The sequence below is a fragment of the Elephantulus edwardii genome, unplaced genomic scaffold (genome assembly GCF_000299155.1).
Source record: "Elephantulus edwardii isolate Elephantulus edwardi_28Jun2011 unplaced genomic scaffold, EleEdw1.0 scaffold00027, whole genome shotgun sequence".
Classification (NCBI taxonomy): Eukaryota; Metazoa; Chordata; class Mammalia; order Macroscelidea; family Macroscelididae; genus Elephantulus; species Elephantulus edwardii.
The window spans coordinates 20,734,209-20,753,677 of NW_006399777.1; positions in this window are offsets into that span (position 1 = coordinate 20,734,209).

Sequence of the window (19,469 nt, forward strand, 5' to 3'; positions counted from 1 at the left end):
CATCAAATGAAAGACTTTCAGAACATATAAAACAAACATTAACAAAATTGAAAAAAGAAATAGACAACATTACTATAGTAATTGGAGACTTCAATACACCCCTCTCAAGGAAAGATAAAACTACCAGAAAGAAGCTTAATAGAGATGCTGAAGAATTAAACCATACAATAAACTGACTCAATCTTATAGATGTTTATAGGCTAATGCAACCAAAAAAAGACCTTCTTCTCCAAAGTGCATAGAACGTTCTCCAGAGTTTATCACATTTTAGGTCACAAGGAAAGCACCAATAAATTAAAAAACATGGAAATAATACAAAGCATCTTCTCATATGACAATGCTACAAAATTAGAAATTAATAACAAGAGGATGAAGGAGAAAAAAAAAACCCATATATTTGGAAGCTTAACAATGCCTTGCTTAAACATGAGTGGATACAAGAAGAAATAAAAAATGAAATTAAAAGTTTCTTGAAACAAATAACAATGAAAATACCACTTCCCAAAACCTCTAGGAAACAGCTAAAGCAATAATCAGAGGTCAAATTATAGCAATAAGCAAACACATCAAAAGGCAGGGAAAAAATAACTATTGACTGACTCTCTAACCCAACATCTCCAACAAGTTGAAAAAGAAGAGCAAGAAAACCTAACATCATCTAAAAAAATAGAAATTATAAAAATTAGAGCAGAAATAAATGAAATAGAAAATTGAGAAAACAATTGAAACCATCGACAAAACTAGGAGTTGGTTCTTTGAAAAAGTCAATAAAATCGACAAACCACTAGCAAAACTAACAAAGGAAAAGAAAGACACAAAGGTTAACAGAATATTATGAAAAACTATACCCAAACAAATATGAAAACCTAGAGAAAATGGACAAATATTTAGAAATTCACAATCTACCTAAACTGACACAAACTGAAATTGAACACCTGAACAGACCCATTCCAAAAGAAGAAATTGAAAAGATAATAAAACAATTTCCAGCCAAAAAAAGCCCTGGACCAGATAGTTTTACAAGTGAATTTTATAAAACATTGAGAGAAGACCTATCACCAATTCTACATAAACTATTTCAGAAAATAAAAGATGGAATTCTCTCAGACTCATTCTAAGAAACAAACATATCCTTGATTTCAAAGCCAGTTAAAGACACCATCAAAATAGAAAACTATAGACCAATATCTCTCATAAGCATAGATGCAAAAATCCTAAATAAAATCTTGGCCAACGGAATCCAACGATGTTGCTGTTGTTGTTGTTAAGTGCCATCAAGTTGCAGGCAACACTTGTTTGTCTTTAATCCTCTCTCCAGGTTCATAGGGTTTCCAGAGGCAAGTGATTGCAGAAATGGATGCCACTCCTACTTCCAAGTTTGTTTTAATCCAGGATCTCCACCCCACACTGTCCGCATTGGGTAACCAACCATTATACATCAGTGTCACAGTGTTCAGCCTCACAGCAACCACAAGTTACCGCTGTACAGCAGGTGGACACACCAGGGCTATACAACCTAGAGGAATGTTTGAACAAAAACAATGAAAGACAGGCCCAAGGGCCACAGATTAAAAGTTACCACCTTTGGCTTTGTAACATCACTTTCTGTCCACTGGGCCAACTAATCTCCCTCTAGGTTGACATTATTGTTATTAAATGCCGTCAAGTCCAGGCGACTCGTAGTGACTCTATGAAGGAGAGTCCTCTACGTTTGTGTGTCTTTCATCCTCTCTCCAGGTTCACAGGGTTTTCAGAGGCACACTATTATGGAAGTGGATGCCACTCCTACTTCCAAGCTTGTTTTAATCGGGGAGCTCCACCTCACACTGTCTGCATTGGGTAACCAACCATTAATTGCATTTGACACATCAGTGTCACAGCATTTAGCCTCACAGCAACCACAATGACACATTAAAAAAAAAATTTCACCGTAACCAAGTGGGATTCATAACAGGTATGCAAGGATGGTTCAACAGAAGAAAAACAATGTCATTCATCACATAAACAAAACAAAGAACCACATGATTCATCAATTGATGCAGAAAAGGCCTTTAACAAAATTCAACACCCTTTCCTGAATAAAACACTCAACAAACTAGGATTAGAGGAGAATTTCCTCAACATAGTAAAAAAAGTATATACACAAGCCCAAGAGCCAACATTATTCTCAATGGAGAGAGCAGGATCTAGACAAGGATGCCCACTATCACCTCTCCTATTCAATACGGTATTGGAAGTCAGCAATAAGACAAGAAAAGGAAATAAAATACATTCAAGTTGGCAAAGAAGAGGGAAAATTATCTCTATATGAAGATGATATGATAGTATATTTAGAAAACCCGAAAGACTCAGAAAGAAAACTACTGGACATAGTTCAGCAAAGTGGTAGGATACAAGATCAACATACAAAATCAATTGCATTTCTCTACGGTGACAAAGAGAATACACGAGGTGAAGCTAAGTAAAACTGTATCCTTCACAGTAGCTAATCACAATATTAAATACTTGGGAGTAAATCTAACCAGCAGCACAAAGAATCTATTCAAAGAAAATTACAAAGCCTTACAACAAGAAACAAAAAGGAAAAACAAAAACAGACTTGGAGAAATGGAAGAATATACCTTGCTCATGGATAGGAAGACTCAATATTGTGAAAATGACAATACAACCAAAGGCAATTTTCATGTTCAATGCAATCCCAATACAAATTCCAATTCCATTCTTCAACGAGATGGAAAAGGCAATCTCCAATTTCATTTGGAATGGAAAGAGGCCCCAAATAAGCAAAGCACTCCTTAAAAAGAAAAACAAAGGAAAAGGAAAGGTATCTCACTTCCTGATTTCAAATCCGACTACACTGCCGTGGTGCTAAAGACAGCATGGTACTGGCATGATAACAGACACATAGATCAATAGAATAGAATTGAGAACCCAGAAATCAGCCTATCTACCTATGGTCAATTGATTTTTGACAAGGAGATGAAATCAGTTAAGTGGGGAAATGTCAGCTTTTCTTAACAAACGGTGTTGGCAAAATTAGAAAACTATCTGTAGAAAACTCAAGCAACATCCACACCTCACTCCATACACAAAAACCAACTCAAAGTGGATCAAGGACCTAGACCTAAAACTAAGTACTATAAACTTTATTAGAGAAAAGCTTGGAAGAACTCTAGAAGCACTAATCTAAAACATGAACAGTCTCCCAAGCATCCTGAAAAACCTACAATTAGGAGAGGATAAAAGAGATGAATGGAACTTTCTAAGAATCAAATCCCTACGCACATTCAAAAATTTCTCCAACAGGGTAAAAAGGGAAGCCACAGACTGGGAAAAACATTTGATAATGACATGTCTGATAAGGGACTTATATATAGAATTTATAAAAGACTCCAGTACAACAACAAGATAAAGGAAAATAACCCAATTGAAAAATGGGCACAGGATATGGACTGACACTTCACCAAAAAAAAACATTAAGATGGTGAACAAACACATGAAGACATGTTCAAAATCTTTAGCTCTAAGAAAGCTGCAAATCAAAACAACTATAAGATATCATCTCATCCCAGTAAGAATAGCAAAATTTAACAGAACAGCAAACAACAAATGCTGGTGAGATTGTGGAGAGACTGGAACCCTTATTCACTGTTGGTGGGAGTGTAAAATGATGCAACCACGATGGAAGGCAGTATGCCGCTTTCTCAAAAAGTTGCAAATAGAGATACCATTTGACCCAGTAATTCCACTACTGGGAATATACCCTAAATGAATAACTACCACCCAAGCAGATGTATGCACACCCATGTTTATTGTGGCTTTGTTCACAATAGTAAAGAGCTGGAAACAAACCAAGTGCCCACCAACAAACAAATGGATAGAGAAGCTTTGGTATATTCACACAAAGGATACTATGCTGCATTGAAAAACAAGGAACTCATGAATTATTTACAAAATGAGAGACCCTGGAGGATATTTTGCTGAGTGAAATGTCTCAGTCACAAAAGGACAAATATTACATAGTGCCATTGTTGTAAAGTGTATCTAGGGGGAAACTAAGAGGGGATAAACAATGTATACTGCATTGAAACATAAGAGGGAGAGAAGTGTTTAGGAGGAATACATGATTAGGTATTATAGTCATGACAAGAGTCCAGAATGAAAGCTGCATAGTGGGGTGGACTGGTGGTGGGAGGGGACTGTACAACAATGAAAGAAAATTTTTTTCTTTTACTTTTCAAAGAGAAAAGTGAACAAGAGGGAAGAGGTGGGCAGGAGGGAGGAAACTGTGCAACAACAAATGATTGAAAATCCAAAATCTCTGTAAACTTTCATTAAAATAAAAATAATAATAATAAAGAAAAGAAAAAGTTATTTAAAAGACAAGCAATAAAGAAAAGACTTTTAAACTTGCTCTAGAAAATAGAAAGTCTAAAGCAAATGGTTGGCCTGGTGGCATAAAGCTGCACTGAAATCTCAAGGGTACATGGTTCAAGGTCATCAGCTGCCCCATGGGAGAAGGATGGGTAATCTCCTCCTGAGCGATTAACTGCCTCTGAAAACTTGCAGGAGGGTTAACTATAGGTTGGTTCTGACTCTGTGCAACAACAACAACAAAGCAAACAGAAGCAAAGATGAACAAGACGATCTCAATAAGACAAAGCAAAATATTATAATAAAGAATTATTATCATGAAGAGTGAGCAGTAAATAGCAAAGTTGCCACACTACATAAGAAGTCTTCCATGAAGGAGGAGAGGAGAGAAGACAGGGAAGAACCAAGACTGCACTGTACAAAATCCTGAGCCTCCTAGTCCATACAGTAAATCTGGAGCCAAGTTCATTTTCTGGTTCTCACTTTCACAGCAGCCAAAATGATTCCTGAAGCAACTGACTCGCATCCTGCATGCCAACATGCAGGATCAGAGAATTCACTGTAAAAAAATAAGTAAATAATTGTTATAGCTGCTTTTATGGAAAGTGAAACAGTGAACAGACATAGCGTACTATTTTTCAAATCAAGGAGCATCTGTCACCCAGAAGCTAATTATGGGAATTGCAACATCTGGCCAGGAATTGCTATAATCTCCATGTCAGAAGGGACGTGTGGCAACAGGGCTTGATCCAGCTGGCTCCAAAAAGGATTATATGAGACCCTCGACAGCAGAGTGGCTGAACCGCATCTGAATCTCTACCCAAGGAAGCAATGGGAACATCTCATGATACCTGCCAAGGCTATTTCGCATGATGCTACCCTGTTCTGTAGTTCAACTTGTCTTAGCTCCCATGTAGCCAGATATTTCTATGGTAACCTCAGTTTTAAAAGGCATGCTGCTCGATGCAGAAATTCTTTAAAAGTCCTAAAATTTATGAAGGATTTCTTTCTTTTACATTACAACAGGAATGAGGCTATCGTGGTATCTTTTCTGCCTCTTGCATCCTGACATGCTTTCTTGAAAGAAACAGATGGGATTTGGAGCAAAAAGTTCCTTTTCCCACATGCAATGGTGCAAATGTAAGGTAATTTCTGTAACTTTGTAACCTTTCTTCTGAATTTTTAGTATTTTTAGATGGCAGTTGTTGTTGTTGTTGTTGTTGTTATGTGCCATCGAGTCGTTTGCGACTCATAGCGACCCTATGTACAACAGCCCTAAACCCTGCTCTATCCTGTGCCAATCTCATTGGCTCTGACACACCCATCCCGATTACCCCAGTCACCGAATCAATCCACCTCATAGAGGGTCTTCCCCTCCTGCACTGTCCCTCCACTCTACCCTTCATGATGTCCCTTTCTAAAGACCTGTCCCTCCTTACAACATGTCCAAAGTATGTCAGACGAAGCTCCAAAAACACTACCTCCAAGGAGCAGCCTGGTTTAACCCTCTCTAGGATGAATCTGTTTGTTTTCTTGGCAGTCCATGGTACATTCAATACTCTTCTCCAGCACCACAGCCCAAAGGCGTCAATTCTCCTTCTATCCTCCCTAGTCATTGTCCAACTCTCTGATGCATAACAAGTGATTGCAAAAACCATGGCCTGTATCAGGCGCACCTTAGTCTCCAGAGAGACACCATTGCTTTTGAGTACTTTAGAGAGGTCCCTAACCACAGACTTTCCCATCGCAATACGTTTCTTTATTTCCTGGCTACTGGTGCTGAGAGTGTTGACCGTAGAGCTGAGCAAACTGAAGCTGTGAACAATCTCAATCTCTTCACCATCCAACCGGATGTTACTGATTGGTCCAGTGGTGAGAATTTTTGTCTTCTGGACATTGAGCCTCAGTCCATATTGAAAGCTGCAGTCCTTGACCCTCTGCAGTAAGTGCACGAGGTCCTCCTCAGTTTCAGCGAGCAGGGTAGTGTCATCTGCATAACGTAGATTGTTGATAGATAGTCCACCAATCCTAACACCACACTTCTCATAGAGCCCAGCCTCTCGGATAATCTGCTCTGCATACAAGTTGAAAAGGTATGGTGATAGGACACATCCCTGGCATACACCCTTCCATAAAAGGAATCGGACTGCTAACTGAAATGTTGGCGGTTCAAAGCCACTAGTAACTCTACTAAAGAAAAACCCTACTCTGTTTCCTTAAAGATTATAGACAGGAAACCTGACAGAGAAGGCATACTCTGTCCTTTAAAGTTGTGTGAGTTAGAATCAACTCAATAGCGCATAAACATTCACCTCACGTCTTTACCTCTCATACATTGTCTTACACATTGCAGGTCTGCCCTCCTCTACCAAACTACAAACTCCTTGAAGGCATTTAATCCTCACTAATGTCTTCATAGCCTCCATTGAATCAGCACCATGCCATACTATCATGTCCTTCCAGGAGCCTCCCACTGGGCAAAGAATGTCAAATGCAGATATTTGGCGAGAAACAAGCAACAGAAAAAACAACGAATTCCAAGACATTTCATGTGTTATTTAAAGGAAATATATAATTACCTCCATAGTACTTTGCCAATTAAATTCATGCTCTTAATTGCCATGTAGCGAGAAGCTGCATTTCCGGAAAATGTATTTCCCGAGTCTTCTAACGAATTCAAAGGAGGAAAGACGTCTTTAACGTCAGACTGTTTCCCTTTTCCTTTCTTCATTAAAACACCATCACTGCAGCCAGATACTGTTTATCCGTCTACATCACCTGTCACTTGGAGGACATGGAAGAGCTCCCATCATGTATTCATTCATTTGCTTATTCATTCATCGAACAATGGCTGGTGGTCTTCTCAATGCTGGGGCCCATACTGTGTGAATCAGACAAAACCCTGCCCTCAAGGTGACTGACATCCAAAGCAAGACATACCTAGATAAAACATTTTAGGGAGACATCTGTGTTGTGGAGAAGAAGAAATTGTCCCAAGGTACTACTAGAGAATGATGGAGAAACACAGAGATTGAATAATTAGAAGACATTTAATATAAATTTGAAATAAGCCAGAAAATAATGCTTAGTAAGGACATCTGAGCATCCAGGCAGAGAGATTATGCCCTGGGGCAGATCTTCAATGGAATGTTCAAGAAAGAATGACAATTAGAAGCAGCAAGTTTAGAGAAGAGAAAGAGGTATGAGCTATCTAAGAACCTGGTAGAATCAGATTTATATAAAAATTCACTGAATCTAGTCAATTTAAAGGCTATAAATCTTAACAGAAGATGGGTTCAAACCACCAGTGACACACCGCTTTTGGTTATCAAGCCAACATGTTATAGACTATGCCACCAGACAGCCTTACATGAAAACAGGCAAAAAAAAAAAAAAAAGGTGATGGTGGTGTGTGGTGGAAGCCCATCCCTAATGTTGTGGTATAAAGGGACCACTGGTGACCTAGTGGTAAGAGTATCTGCTACAATCCCAAAGCCAGGCAGTTCTAATCCAGCTGCTTCATGGGAGAAAAATGGGCAATTTCCTCCTGTGCAATTAACTGCCTCTGAAAATCCACTGAAAAGTCAGTGATGAGTCAGTCCTAACTCAATGGCACTCAACAACAACATGTTATAGGGAGCTCTGCTGGACTAGTGGTAAGGAGTTGTACTGGCAACACAGAGTTGTACTGGCAACAGCTCCTTTGCAGGAGAAGGACAGGTAATCTCCTCCCATGCAATTTATCGCCTCGGAAAACCTACTGGAGGGTCAGCTTTGGGTTAGTTCTAACTCAACAGCACACAGCAATAGTGTGCGGAGATTAAAGGTGACCCTACTTCCTAAATAACATGTCTCCAGAAACTCTATGAACTTTAATAAATGTCAATAGTTGTAGAGGGGCTTCAGGCCTTTTGTTCATAGGGTCGCTATGAGTCATGCTTGACTTGAAGACAATCAACAACAACTCTTTGATAATGCTGTTGTTGTTGTGTGCCGTCGAGTCGCTTGCGACTCATAGTGACCCTATGTACAACAGCCCTAAACTCTGCTCTGTCCTGTGCCAATCACACTGTCTCTGATACTCCCACCCCACCCCGATTATCCCAGTCACTGAATCAATCCACCTCATAGAGGGCCTTCCCCTCCTGCGCTGTCCCTCCACCCTCCCAAGCATGATGTCCCTCTCCAAGGACTGGCCCCTCCTTACAACATGTCCAAAGTATGTTAGACGGAGCCTCAGAATCCTTGCCTCCAAGGAGCCACCCGGTTTAACCCTTTCCAGGATGAATCTGTTTGTTCTCTTAGCAGTCCATGGTATACTCAATACTCTTCTCCAGCACCACAGCTCAAAGGCATCAATTCAATAAAATTAAATTCAACAGCACTGTTGGATTTTTATTAGTTTTTCCCTCTACAGGGAAATCATGAAAGATGCTAAATGTTCTCTAATTGAGACTCTTTTTCATAATTCAATACAAAAGAATATTCAGTGAGCTAGGGAACTCTGGTGACCTAGTGGCAAGAAAATGCACTGCAATCCTGAAAGCACAGAGTTTGAATCCACCAGCTGTTGTGCGGGAGAAGGATAGGCAATCTCCTTCCAAGAGATTAACTGCTTCTGAAAAGCTGCTGGAAGGTCACTATGGGTCGCTTCCGACCTGATGGTATACAACAACAAAAATGGTCAGATAACTAAGCCAGCTATTTCTGACTGAGCAAGGGGGGGAAAAAATCAAAAGGATGTTCAGGAAGGCAAAGCAAAGTATTATAATGAAATGTGAAAAGAGCTGGAGTCAGAAAATCAAAAGGGCTGAACATGATTGACATATTCAAGCTGAAGGAACTGAGGAACAAATTCAAGCCTTGAGTTGATGCTATGGGCAAGTTTCTTGAATGACCCAGGAAACATCAAAAGAAGATGGTAAAAGTACACAGAGTCACCTTACTAAAAAGAATTGACTGACACAGAGAATTTCATGAAACAACATACGATCAAGAGCCAATGGTGATGAAGGAGGAAGTTCAAGCTTATCTGAAGGAACTGGCTAAAAGCAAGACCACTAGAATTGACCAGTTGACATATTTCAACAAATAGATATTGACCTGGTTGTGACAAGAAATTTGGAGGACAACTACCTGGCCAACTGACTGCAAGAGATCTATATTTAGATTATTAGATTTAGATTTATTATATTATATTTAGATCTATATTTAAATTATTAGATCTATATTTAGTGCCTGATTTGGGCCATGGTCTTAGCAATTATTTGCTATACGTTAGAGAGGTAGACAGTGGCTAAAAATTACAGAAAAATTGATGCCTTTGAGTTGTGGTGCTTTAAAGGAGTGATAAAACAGACTGTTGTTATTGTTGTTGATTGCCTTTGAGTTGAGCACGACTCATACCGACCCTATGAACAAAAAGCCTGAAGCCCCTTTACAACTATTGACATTTATCAAAGTTCATAGAGTTTCCGGAGGCATATTATCTAGGAAATGGACGTCACTACTGCTTCCAAATAAAATAGACTTCTTGTTGTTGTTATGTGCTGTCAAGTCGTTTGCGACTCATAACGGCCCTATGTACAACAGCCCTAAACTCTGCTCTGTCCTGTGCCAATCGCACTGTCTCCGACACTCCCACCCCGGTAACCCGAGTTACTGAATCAGTCCATCTCATAGAGGGCCTTCCCCTCCTGCACTGTCCCTCCACTCTCCCAAGTATGATATCGCTCTCCAAGGACCAGCCCCTCCTTACAACCTGTCCAAGGTATGTCACATGAAGCCTCAGAATCCTTGCCTCCAAGGAGCCACCCGGTTTAACCCTCTCTTGGATGAATCTGTTTGTTTTCTTAGCAGTCCACGGTACATTCAATACTCTTCTCCAGCACCACAGCTCAAAGGCATCAGTTCTCCTTCTATCCTCCCTAGTCATTGTTCAACTCTCTGATGCATAACAAGTGATTGCAAAGACCTTGGCCTGTATCAGATGCACCTTAGTCTCCAGGGAGACACCAATGCTCTTCAGCACATTGGAGAGATCCCAACGGGAAAGCAGACTTCTCCATCACAATATGTCTTTTCATTTTCTGGCTACTGGTGCCAAGAGTGTTGACTGTGGAGCCAAGCAGACTAAAGCTGTGAACAATCTCAATCTCTTCACCATCCATCTTGATGCTGCCAATTGGTCCAGTGGTGAGAATCTTTGTCTTCTTGACACTGAGCCTCAATCCATATTGAAGGCTGCAGTCGTTGGCCCTCTGCAGCAAGCGCTTCAGTTCCCCCCCAGTTTCAGCAAGCAGGGTTGTGTCATCTGCTTAACGCAGATTGTTGCTCAAAAAAAACACCAAAAAACAACAATCTGTGATCTGCACCAAAGATGGTTTACACCACCGAGTGCTAAAACTACTCCAATGAAGAAGACAGCTGCCTTCTGACAGATACCGCAATCAGTATATCTGCTGTGTTGACACATGAATAGGTGTTTCTGCATATTAGAGTACTACTAGAAAATTATTGAGTAGATAGGTAATATGAAGAAGCTTATCATTCCAAGCTGACTCATTGCTATAGAGTTGAAACCAACTCATCTTTGGAAGGTTTTCAAAGACTATAAATTGCACGGAAGGAGATTAAAGAACACTTACTATATTTTGTTATATGGGCAAATGGGGGTTTCCTGATAAGGTAGTTATTGAGAAGAAATTGCTTATTTCTCCCTCAGAGCAGCTGATGATTCAAACCATTTGCATTTGGATTGACAGTGCAACACCTTCCCACTAGGCTACCAGAGCTCCTGAAGCAAAGAGAAACTTTGACTACATCTGATAGCTTACCTACTGTGACCTCTCTTTTCCCTCTAGCTGCCAAAGGTTTTGCTAGCTGTTAGTCTTCCTCTAAGAATAAAGCTCTTTTGTTGTGTTTTCCTATATTATTCTAGCGACCTGTGTCTCCAGCTGCAGTTAGGCTACCTGTCCTGCTGACTTAGTCACAATGCTTGGGTGGCCTAGTGGGAAGAAGCCATGCTGCAATCACAGAGGCAAGTGGTTCGAGGTTACCAGCTTCTCTGTGGGAGAAGGATGAGCAATCTCTGTCTGTGGGAGTACTGCCTCTGAAAACCCACTGAAGGGTCAGGAATGGGTCAGTTCAGACTCAACAATACACAACAACAACAACTCTGAGGCCCCTAAGGCCTTTGTAGAAGAGGGGCCAAGCCAGATTGTAAGTGCCAGCTTCAAGGGGTGGGTTGTGTAAACAAGCTTTAGGTACTCTAACTATAGCTTCTGCTTGTTTCTGGCTTACTCCCACTTGCTAAATCACTATGTGATTCTTGCTAAGTTATCCTTAGAAGTCCACATCCTGGCCACAGTTCACCTTTATTCAACAGATAGAAAAGTTCTTTCCTCCTTCTTCTAATGAGTGCAGAGACTCGAGTCTAACCCTGCCACCTTAGACAGAGCTAAATATTCTTGCAAACCTAAAAAGAAGCCTTCTACTTGAAAAGGCTTACGCTAGTTTAATAGACATCACTATTTTAGTATTATTTCTGTGGTAATGGAGAAGGGTACTGAATATACCATGGACTGCTAAGAAAACAAACAGAGGGTGAAGCCAGGCTGCTCCTTGGAGGCAAGGATTCTGGAACTTCATCTGACATACTTTGGACATGTTGCATGGAGGGTCCAGTCCTTGGAGAGGGATGTCATGCTTGGAAGGGTGGAGGGACAGTGCAGGAGAGGAAGACTCTCGATGAGATGGATTGATTCCGTGTGTCAGAGACAATAAGATTGGCACAGGATAGAGCAGGGTTTAGGGCTCTTGTACATAGGGTCATTATGAGTCAGTTGCAGATGCCTGGACGGCACATAACAACAACAACAACCTTTTTTAATAACATTAAGTATTAATCATGTTTTAATGTGTGCCTGCACTCTTCATTTACTGAAAATGACAGTTCGAGAAACTGTCAACATCTTGAAAATGAAAGAAGTCGTTTGCACTAGTTGAATGTACGGTTCGCTCAGTTGAGAGGGCGGCCCTGCTTAGCTGAGCCTAGATGATGGAGCACCGTTGAGCCTCTGAAAATCTCAAAATCTTGTTGTTGTGTTATCTTCAAGTTGAATCAAAGCATAGCTGATCCTCTGTGGGTTTTCAGAGGCAGGAAATTGCACAGAAGGAGATTGCCCATCTTTCTCCCTCAGAACAGCTCGTGGATTAGAACTGTGCACCTTTCCAATGTTAGTTCGGTTCCTTACTGGTAAGCCCCCAGAGCTCCCTTCCCCTACTAGGGGAACAGATTTCTCTCTCTCTCTCTCCCTTATTCAGCCTTCATTTCTTTGTTCAGCAAGAAGCAGGCAAAGAGTCATCACGGTGTTTCCCAAGATTGAGAAACTCATAAATTAAAAGGGGCGAATGAGCTGAAGAATGAAACAATAGAAAACTAGCCCTATAAAAATGAGAAATCAGTGTTTTATAGCACCGTAAGACATAAGGGACTTCCTTCTGACTTGGCAGGAGGGGTGCTAGCTTTCTTATCAAAATAAAACTATTTCTTGAAATCTTTTCTTGCCCTTTCCTGACTGCTCCCAGAAATTTGTGGCTAAGCCTCTTTATGCTTCCCTTTCCTCCCTACTCTTGAAGTTTACAGCCAGCAGCTGAGTCTCCTACTAACACTGCTTTCTGTTGTCTTTTTCTAGGTGCTTCAACAATTGTTCCTCAAAATTCAAATGACAGTTACAGCACCCATTAAGATACACTTCCCCTGACTAGGACTGTATCACAACTTTCCATATTACAGGGACGGTGCCAGCTACCTCCCCTGGTCTGGGGTGTGATCACCAACAAGGCCGTCTGGAAATAATATCAATATTCCTCACGTTCTGCTGTCTGGTTGCTCCTCCGTATAAGCTTTTCACTGTCTCCAAGATGTGGATAGATATTTGAGAAGCTTGAAACGCTGTCTCCTACGTGTTGTTATTGTTATTATGTGTCATCAAGTTGACTCCAACTCATAGGGACTCTATGTACAACAGCTCTGAGCCCTGCTTTATCCCTAACCAAGTTCATCATCTCTGACACACCTACTCTCGTTATCCCAGTCACTGAGTCCATCCATCTCAATCAGTACATAACAAAATCTTTGTTACTGAAATGGATTGATTCAGTGACTAGAATAACGGGGTAGATGTGTCAGAGACAATAAGGTTGTCTCAGGATAGAGTAGGTTTCAGAGCTGTTGAACACAGGGTCGCTATGAGTCACAAGGGACTTCAGAACACATAACAGCAACAATAACAACTCCATCTTTATTCATCTCTGGAGCTGATTCGCAAACAGCAGACAACAGAGGTGAGGCTTTACAGGAGCACATTCAGTTAGCCAAAAAGTTGGTGGTTGGACCCTACCTGCAGCTGCACAGGAACCAAGACTGCTTCCTTAACAGTTACAGCTTGGGAAACTCTAATGGGACAATTCCACTCTGCCCCAAAAGGTCATTAAGAGTCTTAATGTATGTGACTAGCACTGTACAATACACAAATTTAGAGCCAATGACTGCTTCTAAAGGATGTTTAGAAATCTAATGGTTGTCTAGCATGAATGGCGTGGGGCAATGTCAGTCTAAGCTAGTTGGTTCCAGCTTGACCTCAAATTCAACTATAATAGCTCTTCTTTTACCTGTGTATAGAGAAGTACAAATGATTGAACTGTTTAAAATTTAAAAACTCCTCTGAGGTTCTTCTAAAGGGCCTTTTCCATGGTTAGTAGCAGAGTTCTGAGTCCTGAGTCCAAGATTTGGCAAAGAGCCACACTGCCATTTATTTCTTTATTCTCCAATCATCTTGAGCACTCAACTATATCAGGCACCAGATCAGGGCACGGGGTGGGGGGAGCGGCAGAATGGATAATGGAAAATCAAGTCCTGGTGACATTGACCTGGATTAGGCCAGTAAAATTTTAAAAATCATCAAGAAAAATGACAACTTAATGTGATAAATGGCATTATGGATGTAAGTGAAAATATCAAGGATGTTTTGAAGATGGTGTGACTAGGAAATAGGAAAAATTTCCCAGAGATGTTGACATTTACCAGGTCCCTTTTATCATTCCTGTTTCTTCATTGTTGTTGTTGTTGTTATTGTGTGTCATCAAGTTGAGTATGACTCCTAGCAACCCTATGAGCAAAAGATCTGAACCCTCTTCTAACCTGTGCCATCTTCATACTTCTCGACACACTAGAGCCCATTGCAGCAGTCGCCGTGTCAATCCACCAGGCTGAGGGTCTTCCTCTCCTTTGCCGACCCTCCACCCTTCCCAGCATCATGACCCTCCCTCTCTACAGAATAGCCCCTCCTAGCAACATGCCAGAAGTATATGAGACAAAACCTCATCACCCTTACCTCCAAAGAGCACTCCAGCGGCAACTTCTCCAAGAGCTATTTATTTGTTATTTTGGCCATCCATAGAATGTTCAGCACTCTTCTCCAACAACACCATTCAAGGGCATTCTTCTTTTGTCATCCTTATTTGTTGTCCAGCTCTCAGATGCATGATTGGAAAAACCATGGCTTGAATCAGATGCACCTTAGTCCTCAAATTAGCATCATTATTCCTCAATAATTTGGAGAGATCTCTATCTGGAGGCTTTCTTTTCTTTTTTAAAAAAATAACTCTCTTGGTTTCACATAAGGCTGACATTATTTAGGACAAGAGTTTATTGCTTCTTAAATAGTATATAATATTCTTATCTATATATTTTTCAGATATTTCAAACCTTCCTTGAATTTACTTCTAGAACCCATCCCATGTATCATCACATTCACTAAATATTGTAGCATTTTACTTTTGCGATCATTTCTGTTATCATCAATACTGTGGGTTTTTTTCAGATTGTATTTTGCTTATCATCAAATTTACCTCTTGTGATGCTGGAGTAGAGTCTTGAACATACCGTGGACTGCCAAGAAAACAAATAAATAGGTCTGTCTATTAAGAAACCAAGTTTCTCCTTGGAGGCTAGAATTTTGTAGCTCTGTCTCACAAACTTTGGGCACATGGCCGGAAGAAACAGATACTTGAAGGACAGCATGCTTGGAAAGGTGGAGGGACAGCTCAGGAGAGGAAGACCTCGATGAAAAGGATTAATACAGTAACTGGGGCAATGAGGTTGGTGTGTCGGATTTAGTGAGACTGGCTCAGGACAGGGCAGGGTTCAGAGCTGCCGTACATAGGGTCACTAAGGGTCGCAGGCAACTTGATGGCACATAACAACAACAATAAAGGTAAATAAGGTCATGTAATCCTCTTCTTCATCCTAGAGAGGGTTAAACCAGGCTGCTCCTTGGAGACAAGGATTCTGGAGCTTCGTCTGACATACTTTGGACATGTTGTAAGGAGAGACAGGTCTTTAGAGAGGGACATCATGCTGGGTAGAGTGGAGGGACCGCGCAGGAGGGGAAGACCCTCTATGAGTGGAGTGATTCAGTGACTGGGGTACTCGGGATGCGTGTGTCAGAGGCAATGAGATTGGCACAGGGTAGAGCACGGTTTAGTGCTGTTGTACATAGGGTTGCTATGAGTCGCAAACGACTCGATGGCACATAACAACAACAACAACAACAATCCTCTTCTTTGGGAGTAAAACTTTGAAAGAATATTCGTCCTTATGAAATACGTTTTGTTTTGTTCTGTGTTTATTATATTTGATCTTCAGCTTAGAATCCATAAATCATGTCAATCCTAAGAAAGCAAAAGCTGTCAAACAACTCATGTGATGATAGTTTCATTCAGCTCTTACCAGATGTGGTAGAAGCCCCACAATAAGTATACAGATGGATTCGATCTTCACGTCTCTTCATCGGATGATATCTGAGTGTCTTCTCTATCTGAAACCAAATGGCCTTGTTAGAGATTGAGAGACACTTAGCTTAGCAACAAACAGAAATAAATTTGTCTTCCCCAAAGTAAGGAAGCAAGAGATGATTTTCTCAAGTGGGCTATATTAAGGCCTCTGAGAGCTGAAGTTTACATTGCATAGTTTCGCAAGTGTACTTAGAGAATAGGTGTTTGTTGTTTAGTTTCAGTTTGCTATCCTATTGGCAGAAAGAAAAGTCACACCACTCGGAAAGCTGAGAAACTTATTAGAATCCTGTGGTGAGTGCCTGTTTTGATTTTCACACAGTGGAGCCGACATGAAAAGGAAACTAAGGCTGCACACAGAAAATGTGAAACTCTTGCAAAGCTTCACAGCTGGAGACAGCATCTTCTAGGCTGTGAGAAAAGGGGCCCCCCACATTAGCATCCTCCTGCTTCTCAAAAGTCATTCCGGGTTTGACTGGGTCTGAAAAATCACATCTAGGTTTGAGATCTTAATTACCCCTTGGAATTATACAATGTAGATAAGAAAGTGCAGTTTGATGGCCTGGGAGAATGTTATACTCACTTTACTGATTCTAGTTCACTTCAGAAGCACTTTGAATCATTAGTTGGTTTTGAAATGTCAAGTAGGTCTGCTGGGAAATTGAGATGAAGTAAGAAAAGACAAAACTAAGTTAATACATGTGATTGTTTGGTTTTTCTGTTTAGATCTTTGCATGCCTCCTTCACCAATGTGCTTAGCGGGCAAAGGGGGAAAACCTAGTGCAAATATCCACATGGCTGTCTAACACACATTTTTTTTAAAAAAAATCCATTTGAGAAGCAAGCTTTGGGAATTGTAAATTGAAACAGAAGAGGGAAATACATTAAAAAGTAGAGATAGCATTAAAAAACATTAGTTACAAGCAAGAGAGGAAAGTACAGATCCAACTCAATAAGAGACATCAATGGCCAACCAATGAATCCAACGATAGTTTTTAAAAATAGCCTTAGTGTCATTTTTTTATTCTACTTTGTTGTTGTTGTTGTTGTTTAATGCTGTCGAGTCGTAGATGACTCATAGCGACCATTACCCTATGAGCACTGTTCGTACATAGAGTTTCCAGAGGCAAGCCATTTTGGAAGTGGATGCCACTCCTGCTTCCAGGCTTGATTTAGTCGGGAAGCTCCAGCCAACACTGTCCACCATGGGTGCCCATTACCATGACTGGCACATCACTGTCACAGTCTTCAGCATCACAGCTACCATGAGTTACCTCTGTACAGCAACGCACAAACCAGTGCTGTACCACCTAGAAGAATGTTTGACAGGAAGACAATTTGAACCTGACCGAGGGCCACAGATGAAAATCACCCACCTTCGGCCTGGTAGCACAGCTTCCTTCCACTAGGCCAACGTAGCATAGATCTGCCCAAATGGCTCCAGCAAGGGCATCAATAAAGTAGATTGTTACAGATGAGCACTGAGTCCCTGAGGATACTCATTTGTTCCACTGGGTTACACAGTCTCCAAGAAAAGGAGCATATGCTGAGGAATGACACATCCATGTTAGTTAGCAGAAGAAAACGGCCTTTTTCCCCCACTTCTTTTGATTGGCTATTACCATGTAAGAATTTAAAATTTATATGCTTTTAAAAATACTGTGGAATGAGAACAGAGACCAGACAAGGATGCCCACTGTCACCACTCCTATTCAGTATTGAATTGGACGTACTTACTAGGGCAATATGGCAAGAAAAGGAAATTAGAAACATCCAGATAGGCAAAGAGATGGTGAAACAGTCACTATATGCCGATGATATGATAGTGTACACAGAAAACCCCAAGGACTCAAGAAAACCCACAGATTCAAAAAACTGTTAGAGCTAGTAGATCGATTTAGTAGAGTGGCACATACAAGATCAGTATACACAAATCTGTGGAATTCCTCTGCAGAAACAAAAAAGGCAAAGAGAAGGAAAATCAGAGAGCAATACCATGTACAATAGTCAACCACAACTTGAGATACTTAGGAATAAACCTAACTAGAAATACAATGTTTTTTTGTCAAACATTCTTCTAAGTGATACAGCACTGGTCTGTGCATTGCTGTACAGAGGTAACTCGTGGTTGCTGTTATGCTAAACACTGTGACACTGATGTGTCAAAGGCTATAATGGTTATCCATGGTGGACAGTGTTTGATGTAGCTTCCCAATTAAAACAAGCTTGGAAGCAGAAGTGGCATCCCCTTGCAAAATGGCTTGCCTCTGGAAACTCTATGAACAGTGTTCAGGCCTTTCATTCATACGGTCACTATGAGTCATCTACGACTCGAAGGCACCTAACAACAACAACAACAGAGACACAAAAGACCTTTATAAATAAAACTGCAAAACACTTCTGTGAGAAAAAAATAAAAGACATAAATAAATGGAAAAATGTACCCTGTTCACGAATGTTGTTGTTGTTGTTGTTATATGCCTTTGAGTCATTTGCGATTCATAGTGAACCTCTGTACAACAACCCTGCTTTGTCCTGAGCCAACCTTATTGTCTCTGACACACCTAACCCCATTACCCGTCACTGAATCAATCCAGCTCATCGAGGATCTTCCTCTCCTGTGCTGTCCCTCCACACTCCCAAGCATGATGTCCCTCTCCAAGGACTCCTTGCAACATGTCCAAATTATGTCAGATGAAACTTCAGAATCTTTCCCTCCAAGGAGCAGCCTGGCTTCACCCTTTCCAGGACAAAACTGTTCATCTTCTTAGCAGTCCATGGTATATTCAGTACTCTTCTCCAACCCCACAGCTCAAAGGCATCAATTCTCCTTCTACCATCTCTAGACATTGTCCAGCTCCCCTATGCATAGCAAGTGATTGCATTAGTATGCATAAATCTTTCTGTGTTTGTGTTTTATCAATGGAATCAGATTGTCAAAACTTTTCTGAAATCCTGTTGCTCACTGATAAATAGGGCATGGAACGCTTCCAAGTTAAGTCATATAGACCTTATTCTGTCTGATAACAGTATAACATTTCCTAAAAATTTTTAGGTTATTTTGTAATTCTCCCCTGATAGCTCTTAAATTATTTTTAACTTTTGCCTTACTAAAATGAAATTTAAAACTTAATATGTTAAACAAATGAAGTCCAGTGACGTCTTTTGATATACTTCTTTGGGCACTCCCTAAATGTTTTTCTAGGATACAAACGCACAAGAGAAATGTTTTAAACATT